Source organism: Protopterus annectens, chromosome 2.part2 (assembly GCF_019279795.1).
Source record: "Protopterus annectens isolate FY-2018-M chromosome 2.part2, PAN1.0, whole genome shotgun sequence".
Lineage (NCBI taxonomy): Eukaryota > Metazoa > Chordata > Ceratodontiformes > Protopteridae > Protopterus > Protopterus annectens.
Window position 1 is genome coordinate 712,458,466 of NC_056730.1, and position 14,282 is coordinate 712,472,747.

General features: G+C 36.7%; 1 protein-coding gene across 1 annotated transcript in view; it reads left to right on the top strand.

Moving 5' to 3' along the window:
* Positions 1–14,282, top strand: part of CILK1 (ciliogenesis associated kinase 1) — a 1,332,417-nt gene that overhangs the window by 1,016,103 nt on the left and 302,032 nt on the right. The gene's annotated exons all lie outside the window — the stretch shown is intronic.

Here is a 14,282-nt window from a genome sequence, read left to right on the forward strand (position 1 = left end):
CTACCCATTCATGTCAAGCAAAGCTCCTTATTGGCCCTCTCAAAGAAAAGTCTTGACGACTGGATGGGAAGTAGAAAATTCACCCCAGGATCACTTCTGTGGCACTGCTTGACAGGGGCACAGGAAAATAATTTTCTTGGGTGGTGAAAGCCAGGGAACCTTTTTGGCTAGGCTTATATAGGCCCCAGGGCCGATAGCTTAGTACCTACCTATGAACCTAAAACAAACTGTGTAACCATCTTCTGTCCTTCAAATAACTGATCTTAACAATACACCTATAGAATGCACTACCTCATTCGAATATCGTCTCTGGCTTGACTCATCACTCTGTTTTTCTCTTTATGTAGGTAACACTAGAAAGAAAATTAAAGATTTCACACTTCCTCTCTATGGAATCTAGAATAGCAGAAGAAAAACACATGTTAACTCTCCCAGCTAGAACATGGCCTTCCAATACTGGCATACTGCTCTAAAAGCAATGCCATATTCCCTCAAACAATCAAAAACAAAAAATCTGCAGATTCATCATACTCTCCTCAAAACAGGAGAGTGTGAGAGGAGCAGTCCACAAAAATCCCAAAAACTGACAGACCAAAGAAGAGCCATAACGACGATCAGGTGGACTATTGAGGATAAGAAAGAAATGATGTATTGTTACTGTTATGCAAAAAGCCCAGAATTTCCAGACACAAGATATACCAAAAGATTAAGAGAGAAATTAGAGGAAAGAAAAACACTTTCACAAGAAAAATTGTCAGAAGCTTCAAATAAAAGTGTGGTCATTAATACAAGAAATTTGTGAAAAACAGTATATAGACTAAGAAACTTTTATCTGTTTGGAAAAGGAAGCATCTGTATAAGTGGGAAAATATAAACAACAAAACCTAGATATTTTTGAAAAATATAAAAAAGAAATATGGACTTCGCAAAGAGAGCGATTTGATATGGTGCAATATTTATGCAAAGGAGAGAGCCAAATTAATTAACATCAAGAAGGCAGCCCCAAAGATATTTGAAGAGAAATATAGGTAAAGGCAACCAGACATGGAAAATTTCACAATAAAAAAAAATCAGAGGGAATATAAAAAAAGATTAGTAAAGTAGAAGTTAAAAAAATAGAAGGTGAAGTTATGGAGTGCTTGTGAAGTGAAGGATTTGGTGTAGAAGGTGTAACACAGGTTACATCACAGCATGATGGAACGAGCCCCCAAAGTAAGGAGAAACAGGAAGATCAGGAGACATTTGAAGAAGAAATATGGACATGTGAAAGAAAAAGAGATTTAATATGGTGTAATATCTATGCAAAGGAGAAAGCAAAACTAATCAATACAAAAAGAACAGCACCGAAGATATTTGAAGAGGAGTACAGGTGAAGGAATCTGGACATGGAAAACTTTACACTACAAAAAATAAGAAGACAAGGAGAAAAGTAGAAAAGAAGATTACTAATGGAGAAGTTAAAGAAATAAAACCCGAGGTTATGGAGTACCTCTGAAGTGAAGGATTCAGTGTACAAATTCTAATTCAGAAACCACCACAATAGGATAGAGCAATGGTGAGATGTCCTTCAAGAATGCAACTGCAGTCATAACATATGGGTTGTCCTGCCTCAGGCAGCCCTCGGTCGGCCGGATTCCAAAGTCTGGGTCCGGCGTCGGCTGGTGTCGCCTCCTCTCCGACATCAGAACGGCTGGAGTATAAAGGCATCGGCCGACGCCATCTTCTTCAGTCTTTCTTGCCGCGCCCTAAGCAGAAGCAGTTCGCAAGTGCCGGTCGGTCAGCTCCTGTGTTTTCAGTACCGAAGTCATCTAAAAGCTAAGTACCCCGTTGGGGAACATTTGTCTTGCCTCAGCCGATGTCAGAACAAATTGAGAAAGTTAATAATTGTTTGTCTTGTGGTAAACAAATACCTCATAAGGACTTCCATTCTTATTGCCTACCTTGCCTGGGCCCAGACCACGACGTCTCGGCCTGTGCTGCCTGTGCTTGCTTTAATAAGCGCACTCTCAGGCGCCGGGCAGAATTTGCCGAAGACTTTTTCGGTGAATCCTTCGCTTATATCATGCCAGTGTACAAATTCTAATTCCGAAACCACCACAATAGGATAGAGCAATGGTGAATTCCATATGACAGAGCAACGGATGGCACAGGATGAAATTGAAGAGAATGTGCCACAGGAAGATGCAATAGAACTTTCTATGGAATGCCTGCAGGAAATGGAAAACAAAAAATGTGCCCTCAGTTTAGAAGAAAACAAGCTAAGAGAATAGTTGCTTGATTTAATAGAGATAGGCATATTAAGATCAATGAAAGAAATAGACTGCAGAAGGTCAATAAAACCCAAAAAGTCAGAAATTTGATAAAACAAATGAACGCAGTAATTAGGACTGTCCGTAGAGATCCATCTGATATAACAGAAGTAAACAGGATATATTACTGTGCAGCTAAATTAATAACTGGTAAAATTCTACTACTAGAACACAGGATATTGAGGGAAAGGAAGGGGAGAAATTGAATGCCATCATGGAAGTATCAAATAGAGAAAACTATAAAGCAAGATAAGTGTCATTGTTAGAGTATAGAAGGAACAGGTCAACAAAAATACTTAGAAAGATGTGGTGAAAGCAAGGCACAGTATTAGAACAGGTCAGATCTGTCATGCACTATCACAAATAAACTAAAAATCTCAGCACATGCAGAAAAACTTAGAAGATACGCAGATAAATATAAAGGAAAAGTACAAGATAAGCAATTTATTGATGACCCAAAAAAAGTTTTATAGAGAACTGGGAAACAAAGTAAAAGGCATTCAAAGACCACCAAAAAAGGAGAAATAGTTGCATTTTAGAGAAGTATCTATGAAGATTCTGTGGAACATAATTAAAAGTCTTTCAGCTTTTCCCGGTTAGGGGTCGCCACAGCATAACTCTGGTCCACTCATGACTGGCAGTGGATTTTTATGGTGCTGAGTTGTCAGCCTGACGCCCAACCTTCTAAGAAGGCACGCTCGCACCTACCTGCATGTCTTTAGCATCACTCGACCGCGGGGAGGACATGCAGACTCCATACAGAAGGTTGTCCAGCCGAGAATCAATGGGAGAACCTCTTGCTGTAAGGCCACAACACTAACCGCTGCACCACCGCAGCCTACAAGATGCTGAATGGATAGAAGAAGTAAAAGAAAGAATAAGAAGTTTGAAGGTACAGGATGTGAAATGGGATGAAGTAAAAGCCAGACAGACTGAAACAAATTCAAGAAAAGCCTCTAATTGGAAGACCCCAGGCCCAGATGCAGTACCTAACTTCTGGTTAAAAGTATTAACATCTTTGCATGAAGATTTAGCCATGAGTAAGAACTATTTATATGTGCACCCCGAACAGACATCAACCTGGCTAACAACAGAAAAAACAATGCTCCTACCTGAGTGAACCTGCAAGCTACCCTGAAAATTATAGACCAATAGCTTGTCTTCGATGATGTATAAACTATACACTGTAATTGATGCCAACAGAGTTTATAGTCAAAACTAACAAAAGTTCGCTCTGGAGAACCAAATGAGGGTACAGACCAAGTGCCAAGAAGTTGTTTTGAGTAACAAAAAGAATTTTATTGTCTAAATACCCAAACGCTTGTACACATAATACGTTTTCGAAAGTCTTCATCAAAGGCAAAACAGCAAATCAACAATGTCCTCCCCTTAAATAAATCCATCAAACCAACCATGGACCAATGGTTTCATTGAAACAATTATATAGGAACGTTTCAATTAAAAGATATTTAAAAAAACAAAAACACTAGTCTTTCACTTGGTATTAGGGTTACCGCCTGTCCCACTTTGCGAGGGACAGTCCCTCTTTGGGCAGTTGTGTCCTGACAAAAAAATAAAAAAATGGCAAATGTCCTGAGATTTAGGACAAAATTCTTTCCTATATTTTATGTAATAGTTGCATAAAACAGTTATTCTGTATCTAAAAATACCTAATGTTATATATAAGAAATAGAATAAGCAACTAAAATGCTACAAGAATAAGCTTTTATTTTAGGCAAAAAAGTTAAGTTTTATCCTTTGTACTGCTCAAGGGTATGTGTCGGCCTGTAAAATCTGATGTTTGTACCAAAAATGTCCCACTTTGGCCATTTAAAAAGGTGGCAACCCTACTTGGTATAAATAAAACACAAGTTACAAAAACCATCATGATGTATAAAAATAGATATATGATTGTAATCTATATGTGTATAACCATAAATAAAAACAATAATATTAATGAATCATTTAAAAAATTATGTGTATATATAAACATATGTAAAAATAGTTTTTCAAAATCTGTAAGCTCATACTGCCCTCTAGTGGCAGATTATAATTTTGCACTCCTCAATTTTAAAACTGGCATTATAGATATTGTATCATTGAGGCCAGGAATCTTAGTGGCTTCTAATATAATCTGCCAGTATAACTCTCTATATTCTAGTTTGGTTTCCCACATACCTCCCCTAATTTCTTTGGGTACCACTTCTATAACAAAAAAATTGAAGGAAGCTGATGGACAATTGAGAATATGTCTAAAAAGTGCGTTGTTCATGTTCTCCTTTTTTATTTCATAATAATGTTCATATATCCTTGTTTTTAGCTTCCTTTCAGTTTTTCCTACATAAAAGGACCCACAGGGGGAACACAAAGCTAAATAAACCACACCATTGGTATTACAATTGGAAAATGTGTGGCTCTTAATGTACCTGTTTCTACTGGCTATAAAAATACTGGAACAATTTTTAACACGTGGACATTTTTTTATATGGACAAATTTAAACGATTGGGCTGTGACAATACTTTTCTTAAGGAATGTTTAAGTAGGAACATAGTTCCTAAGGGTTTGAGGGTTTGTAAATTTCCCAACCGTGTTGAAAATGGGTCTGTATTTCATTCTGAACTCATAAAAATTTTCGACAAATGTGGTTTAGATATTGTTAGGGCTCTTATTGTGGAAAATGAAAGAATTAGACATATTTTGTTGGAGAAAATGGAATCTATCAATTCCGCTATTATTCAAGATCTCTTGTTTAGTGTTGAGTCTGAAAAAGCCCTATATTTTAATATATTTAAACAGATTGATTCAGACTGCAAAAACAACATGAGGAGAAAAGAGGGAAAACTGGAAATAGATATAAAGGAATACCAAGATGGTACTGCTTACCCTGAACCTAGGCCTTTTAATTTAGATACTCCAGAATGTTACACAGTAACAGATCACAAGCCTATAAGTAATAGAAACTCTGTGGGGGAGGAAAATCATGAAGTTTTTTTCAGAATCTTACCACCCAGACCCTTTGGATTTTCCACCTCTCCCTCGGAGATCCGACAGAATTCGGAACAAAAAACCTGTATATTACAATCATCATTATTACAGGGGGAATCCCAGACATTAGTTAACACAGATTCCAGTGTTGAAATCAAACACTATGGTAACATTTTGGAATACAAAAATTACAAAATTTTTAATTATAGTGCAGAAGTAATCAACTTGGACCATTTCAAACTGTTTTCAAAAGGTTTTAAATACATACCTATTAGAAAAGGTAATATTCCCCAGGCAATAATTGATATGAAGTTATTTTTAAGAAAAAGGAATTTGGCCCTGGTATTGGCAGAATCACAATCTGTATATGGACAGTCTATTTTTAAGAGAAAAAGTATTTTTAACCCGCCGATACACCCACAGTTTAAAAATTTAGAAATAATTATGGAAAGGGAGATTAGGAGTACTATTAACACACATAAAATATATTCAAACCTCTCAGAAGATGAAAAATTGTTGTTGAACCAACTCACCAATAACAAATCCTTAAGAATTATGCAACCAGATAAAGGAGGGGGTACAGTTCTTATGGATTATATTTTATATGAATCCAAAATGAAAGAAATGTTATTAGATTATTCAAAATATTCTAAGGCTTCTATTAATGAAGTAAACATAGCTCATTCAAAAATTGCTATGCTTTTAAATGACTTGTTATTGGAAGAATCTATAGATTTGGATATTTTTAATTTTTTGTACAACAAGTACCCCAGGACACCCTCAGTTTTTGGAATTCCGAAGGTCCACAAGGATCCTTCGGACCCACCTTTAAGACTCGTAGTTTCTTCTGAGGGGTCTATGACTACTCCTCTAGCCAAATATTTAGATGTAAAATTAAAATCCCTCTCAAACAACGGAATTACTGTCTTGAAGGATTCATGGGATTTTTTAAGATGGGTAAAACCTGAACTTTTTAATTCCAACAAATTGTTTGTCACCTTGGACATAGTAGACCTTTTCGGTTCTATTCCTCATGAAACAGGTCTTTTATGGCTGGAGGAAAGCATGAGGGAGAGTGGTAATTTTGACTCCAGTGATTTTACCACCTGTCTATTACTCATGGAGACAGTACTTAAAAACAATTTTATGTATTTTGAGGGGGGATTTTTTAAACAGGAAAGAGGCGTAGCTTTGGGGGCAAAATGCGCCCCTACTTGTGCAAACATTGTTTTATCCTGGTGGGAGAAACTATTTGTTATTAATAGTGAGTTCTCCCATTGTTGGTGTTTATATAAACGCTTTCTTGACGACATTGTTATTTTTTGGCATGATTCTCATGAAAGGTTTCTAGAATTTCTCACATACCTCAAAGGAACCACTGAATTTTTAGATTTTACCTCTTCCTTCAATAGTAGTGAATTAGTTTATTTGGACATTTTTTTGACCAAATTGGACCACACTTTTTCTTCCAAAGTTTTTAGGAAAGAATTTTTTTCAAATTCATGCCTCCATTATAATAGTGGTCACCCATTTTTTCAGAAAAAGAACCTGTTCAAAGGACAGTTAGTTAGAATTAGTCAGATGACCTCAGAGGAAGAGGATTTTGTCAAGGAAGTAGAGATTGTCACCCAGATGTTTAGGGATAGATGTTACCCTGACAATCTTATTCATGACATCACTGATGAAGTGGCCGTGGGTAGGAAAGGGAGGTTTGCACCGATTTTAGGTTGTGATGAAACATCGAACCCACACAATAATGATTCTGCTTCTATCCCTAGTTATGAAGGAGCATACATAATGGATTACACGGGTGATTCAGGTAACATCAAAGAAGTAATTACTAGAGAATGGGATCGTTTTCTTCAGATTACTGAGTTAAAACAAATTCAAAGCCCACCATTGAAGTTTATTTATAGGAGGGATACGAATTTTAAGAGATTATTTGAATTTGGAGGTGGTTCTAGACTAGATTATTCATCTAGAAAAAAGGGGACTTTTAAATGTGGTTCATGTTCCCAATGTCCACATGTTAAAAATTGTTCCAGTATTTTTATAGCCAGTAGAAACAGGTACATTAAGAGCCACACATTTTCCAATTGTAATACCAATGGTGTGGTTTATTTAGCTTTGTGTTCCCCCTGTGGGTCCTTTTATGTAGGAAAAACTGAAAGGAAGCTAAAAACAAGGATATATGAACATTATTATGAAATAAAAAAGGAGAACATGAACAACGCACTTTTTAGACATATTCTCAATTGTCCATCAGCTTCCTTCAATTTTTTTGTTATAGAAGTGGTACCCAAAGAAATTAGGGGAGGTATGTGGGAAACCAAACTATTATATAGAGAGTTATACTGGCAGATTATATTAGAAGCCACTAAGATTCCTGGCCTCAATGATACAATATCTATAATGCCAGTTTTAAAGTTGAGGAGTGCAAAATTATAATCTGCCACTAGAGGGCAGTATGAGTTTACAGATTTTGAAAAACTATTTTTACATATGTTTATATATACACATAATTTTTTAAATGATTCATTAATATTATTGTTTTTATTTATGGTTATACACATATAGATTACAATCATATATCTATTTTTATACATCATGATGATTTTTGTAACTTGTGTTTTATTTATACCAAGTGAAAGACTAGTGTTTTAGTTTTTTTAAATATCTTTTAATTGAAACGTTCATATATAATTGTTTCAATGAAACCATTGGTCCATGGTTGGTTTGATGGGTTTATTTAAGGGGAGGACATTGTTGATTTGCTGTTTTGCCTTTGATGAAGACTTTCGAAAACATATGTGTACAAGCGTTTGGGTATTTGGACAATAAAATTCTTTTTGTTACTCAAAACAACTTCTTGGTACTTGGTCTGTACCCTCATTTGGTTCTCCAGAGCAAACTTTTGTTAGTTTTGGATATTGTTGTTCGCTTTCATCTCTTGACAGAGTTTATAGTCATTTAGAAGAAAACTCAGTTATGGCAATAGAATAAAAGGGCAATAAAAGAAAGTCATATGGAACAAAGGATCATTTGTTGTTAAAGTGATAGTGGAGAACTGTAAAAAAGGGAAAAATGTAAGTATGGCATGGATTGACTACCAAAAAAAAAAGTATTTAATAGTATCCCACATTCATGGATAAAAAGTGCTTAAAAATGTATAAAAAACACTTACACTGATGACTACATTACAGTGACCATAAAACAGTGGCAGACCACTTTGCAATTAAGCCATGATAAAGGGCAAGTTATTATTCCAGGGATAAAAATTCAAAGGGGGATATTCCAGGGTGACTCTCTGTCACTGCTGCTTTTCTACCTTGCCCTTAACCCATTAAACTGTCTACTTAACAGCTTGGGCCATGGCTATAATTTGGCTCCTAGAAAACAACAATGTGTAAAGACTTATCTTCTCTTTATCGATGATTTAAAATTGTATAGCTCATTAGATGAGGAACTGAAAGCACAACTGCAAGTTGTCAAAACTTTTTCAGATGATATAAGAATGTCATTTGGTCTTGTTAAATGTGCAAAAGCAACCTTTAAAGCAGGAAAACTGCAACACCAAGAAAACAAGTTTTGGTCAAAAATGTGATATAAAAGAACGTGAGCAAGAGGGTGTATATAAATATTTGGGAACTGATGAAGGGTCAACAATAAAATATGAACAAGTACGAATAAAACTTAGTAAGAAATACTTTAGAAGACTTAAATTATTCCTGAAGAGACAGCATTGACATCTAGGAACAAAATCCAAACTATAAACCAATTTGCCTTTCCTGTCCTAACTTAGTCTTGGAGTGATCGACTGGTCCCAAAACATGTTGGATAGATTAAACAAGAAAACAAGAAGGCTACTTTATGCTCTCCATATGATTTATAAAAATCATTGCATACCAAGATTATATATTCCCCGTTCCGAAGAAGGGATGGATCTCCTTGAAATTGATTACATGTACAAATCTGCAATCATGGGACTCCACACGTATCTGCTGACCTCACAAGACGCAAATGTAGTGAAAGTTTTGAAGCATGAGGAGAATAAATCAAGATGACTTCTTTGTTTAATCTAGCAGAAGCATATTAGCATCAAGCAGGAATGGAAATCAAACCAGAAGTAGATAAAAATCGGGCAGCAACTGAATATACCAAAAAAACAAAAGAAAGATGAGAAGGCAAGAAATGTGGAAAATGCATAAATATAGTTGCAAGTATAGAAAATTTCTGGAAGAACCTTATGTTGATCAGGAACAAACACAGGAATGGTTAAGGAGAGGCAAATTCAAACCAAGAGATGAAAGGTTAATATTGGCAGCACAAGATAGTGGGCTTACGTACACATTGGTTTACAAAGTCCATTGAACATGTGGGAGAAGCAGATATGTAGGTTTTGTAAAGCAGAATTGGAAACAGTTGCACACCTCATTGCTGGTTGTGACATACTAATGGCAGAAGGACTGTATACTGAAAGGCATAATAATGTGGCAAGACTGTTGCACTGGGGATTGTGCAAACGTTATGTTATTGAAGTGACTGAAAAGCACTTGAAACATGAGCCACAAATCTTCATAGAAAAGTATGAAGTCTACATTACATGGGATAATCCATTACCAACAGTTCAAAAGACAGATGCTAGAAAACCGGATATAGTGGTCCATGAAAAGAAGACAGAAGTTGCATTGACCATTGAAATCGTCACATCCAGTGACTACAGTGTCTTGCATACAGAGAGAGAGAAAAAGTCATAAAATATCAGGATTTACAGGCAGAAATGAGAGCAATGTGGAAGAAAGATACCCAGACAGTTCCAGTTGTAGTAGGAGCAATGAGTCTTATAAAAAAGAATCTACAGTCATATTTAGATATGTTACCAGTACATGTAACTCTAAAAATTGCAGAAGGAATCAGTACTGGGCACATTGCGGGTGCTGCAAAAAAACACTTCTGGCTGATGTCAAAGATTGAAACAATACTAATTTCATGAACTTTAATCATACTTTGTCCATTCCAGTCATGGTATTAGAAACCCAAAAGATTTGTAGAAATTAAAAAAAAAAAAAAAAAACAAACAAAAAAAAAAAACTGGAGACCCACTATAAAACACTTAAAAAAGGAAAATTGCTTCCAGTCAAGCTGAGGGCTGACCTCCAGCTTGACTCACAATTTTTCATACTTCTATACAATCATACTTTCTCTTCTGTAGTAGCCAAAGTAATGAGGATTTAGCCATCTCACAGTCTTGGATATCTGGGTCACACAGCCCCAGCGTTCCAGGCTCCTAGAACAAAATGCCAATACACAGATCACTGTTTCTTATTACTAGGCCCTAAACTCTGGAAGGTAATCCCCTCCCACCTGAAAGAAACCTCTTCCTACACTAAATTTCATTCACAGTTAAATGCTCATCTGCAGGAAATTACCTTGCCCCACCAGTGTAGTACCGCTAATCACAATGCTTACTTACATTCCCTTCTATCTTGTCCTGCAGACATCTATAACTAGTTCTGTCATATTGCACAACATAACCAAGGATCTTTAAGGTACTACTCAAGGTATTTCTATATATATTCTTAAGTTGTACTCCATAGCATATAGAAAACATTTTTCATTTTTATGCATTATGTACATGTGTTTTCTTAACTGTTATATTTCACTCCAACATTGTGTAAATTGCTTACTTCCTGCCTTCCCTTAAACCTCGATCCTCTGTCTGAACATTGACATGTTTTCTTCCCAGAAATTCCAATTATTTCTATGTCTTCCCTTTTCTAAATATACAGTCTGTAGTTCATTTATCTCCTTTACAATATTCAGTGCTTCAATTAGAGTTAGTTTACATTTTGATTTCCATTTTCTAGTAATTACTTTTTATGAAGCCAATAGCATTGAATGTAGCACAGCCTTACCATGTCTGGGCAGTCCAGATCCTATTTCCCAGTTTAAAAGAAGAATTTTCTAAGTTACAAGTTTCTTATCCAACATTTCTGGCAAAGTACCTAGTAGGAAATTTCTAAAATCTGTTGAATTCACAAAAAACATGTTCCCAATTACTTCTGTCTGTCCCATCACTCCTCCAGCATTTGCTATCTCCTTGAGGAAGAATTTTCTGAAGTCTGCTTTTAATATAAAAATACTTATACATACACTTTGAAGCAAAAATCCTTCTGGACTTTGTTGCAAACTTGGGAGGCATACAGATGTCCTGTCATTACTCTTTTGTGCATGTCCTTTCTGTTCTCTTCCCACTCTTTTCTGATCTCCAGTGATTGATTCTTACAGCTGTGCAATTTTTCCCTCTTAATTCTTCTTCTTTCGGCTGCTCCCATTAGGGGTCACCACAGCAGATCAACTGTTTCCATTTCTTCCTGTCCTCTGCATCTTGCTCTGTCACACCAACCACCTGCATGTCCTCTCTCACCACATTCATAAACCTTATCTTAGGCCTCCCTCTTTTCCTGTTACCTGGCAGCGTCTTCCTTAGCATCTTTTTCCCAATATACTCTGCATCCCTCCTCAGCACATGTCCAAACCAACATAATCTTGCCTCTCAGGCTTAGTCTCCAAACCTTCCAACCTGGGATGACCCTCTAATATACTTATTCCTAATCCTGTCCATCCTCATCACACCCAGTACAAAGCTTAACATCTTTAACTCTGCCATGTTCAGCTCTGACTCCTGCCTTTTTGTCATTGCCACTGTATCCAACCCATATAACATAGCTGGTCTCACTACCCTCTTGTAGACCTTCCCTTTCACTCTTACTGGTACTCGTCTGTCACAAATCACTCCTGACACTCTTCTCCACCCACTCCATCCTGCCTGTACTCTCTTCTTCACCTCTCTTCCACACTCACTGTTACTCTGAACTGTTGATCCCAAGTATTTAAACTCATCCACCTTCACTACCTCTACTCCCTGCATCCTCACCATTCCTCTGTCCTCCTTCTCATTCACACACATATATTCTGTCTTAGTCCTGCTGACCTTCATTCCTCTTCTGTCTAGAGCATATCTCCATCTCTCCAGGGTCTCCTCCACCTGTTCCATACTCTCACTACAGACCACAATGTCATCTGCAAATGTCATAGTCCACAGGGACTCCTGTCTGATCTCATCTGTCAACCTGTCCATCACCATTGCAAATAAGAAAGGGCTCAGAGCTGATCCTTGATATAATCCCACCTCCACCTTAAACGCATTTGTCATTCCCACCACAGACCTCACCGCTGTCACACTACCCTCGTACATATCCTGTACCACTCTTACATACTTCTCTTACACTCCCGACTTCCTCATACAATACCACAACTCCTCTCTAGGCACCCTGTCATATGCTTTCTCTAAATCCACAAAGACACAATGCAACTCCTTCTGTCCTTCTCTGTACTTCTCTAGCAACATTCTCAGAGCAAACATCGCATTTGTAGTGCTCTTTCCTGGCATGAAACCATACTGCCGATCACTAATCATCACCTCCCTTCTTAACCTAGCTTCCACTACTCTTTCCCATAACTTCATGCTGTGACTGATCAATTTAATCCCTCTGTAGTTACTACAGCTCTGCACATCACCCTTATTCTTAAAAATCTTTACTAAAACACTTTGTCTCCATTCCTCAGGCATCCTGTCACTTTCCAAGATTTCATTAAATAATCTAGTTACAAACTCCACTGCCATTTCACCTAAACACCTCCATGCTTCCACAGGTATGTCATCTGGACCAACAGCCTTTCCGTTCTTCATCATCTTCATAGCTATCCTTACTTCCTCCTTGCTAATCCACTGCACTTCATGATTCACTATCCGCACATCATCCAACCTTCTCTCCCTCTCATTCTCTTCATTCATCAGCCCCTCAAAGTACTCTTTGCCCTTTTAATTATCCCTTTTTAATCACAACTTCTGTTCTACACTCAATTAAAAAGTCTAACAGAACTGGTCTTTCACTTACCACTCCCTTATTCATCCCTTTCATTTCCTTGTATTCCTTTTGCCAGTCTGTGATAGGAAAGGCAGTCTGTAACCTGCAATCCAAAGTTCAGTTTGCCCTCATCTCAATTACTTTTCACTCTCTAGTTATTTGCACCCAGTACCTTGGGCCTTTGTTAATTTTCGCCAGTCAGTTTCATGCCAAACTTGTGTGTTTTCTATACCCCTACTTGCAGTCATTCCTGTTGGTAAAAATGTCCTTTCTCCATTACAGTGTTGGCTTAGTTCTTAGAATACTTTCTGCTATTTTGAGTATAATGCTCTGTATGGTTGCTTTTACTCTCCTTATGGACTGGCATCCAAAATCTTGCAATTCTCAACCTCCCCCTTTTTTATTATCATCCCTTCCAACTTAGATTTATAACATTCTGCTAGTGTTGTATATTTGAGCCTTAACTGCATAACTGTAAAGTATCCCTTCAAGTCAAGTAATTCCAAAACACCTTATTCTATGGGGAGAATCTGCTTATTTCACCAAACTGTTCAGTACTACAAGAAGATAACATCCAGTTGTCAATCTAATTGCTATTTTTGCTGCAAGCACTAAATGTTAGACTGGTTTCAGTGCTTTATAACATCATCTTCTCTAACATCTAATAGAAGAAATTGGTTGTATTTAAGTATCCAAAGCTTTTGGCACCGATATGACATTATCTATGACGATACTTCTTCACTCAGAAAAAAACACACTTCAGTATTTTATAATATCCCTCCAATGTTGCAGTAATTTCATGTTGCATTCCACAATTACTGCACGATCATTTTGCACAGTAGTAATCATGAGAAAAATATCTCAAATCAGTCAGTTTATAGAATCAAATGCATTGGTGACATCTAGTGTAATAAAAATTAATTACATACATGTAAAAAAAAACAGTCATTTAAACCTCACATATGTAATAAAATAATTATTCTACAAGACCTTGAAGTATTGGTTGTAGTAGATTTTTTATTTTTGATAAAAAAATACGTGCAAAAGGAAGAATAA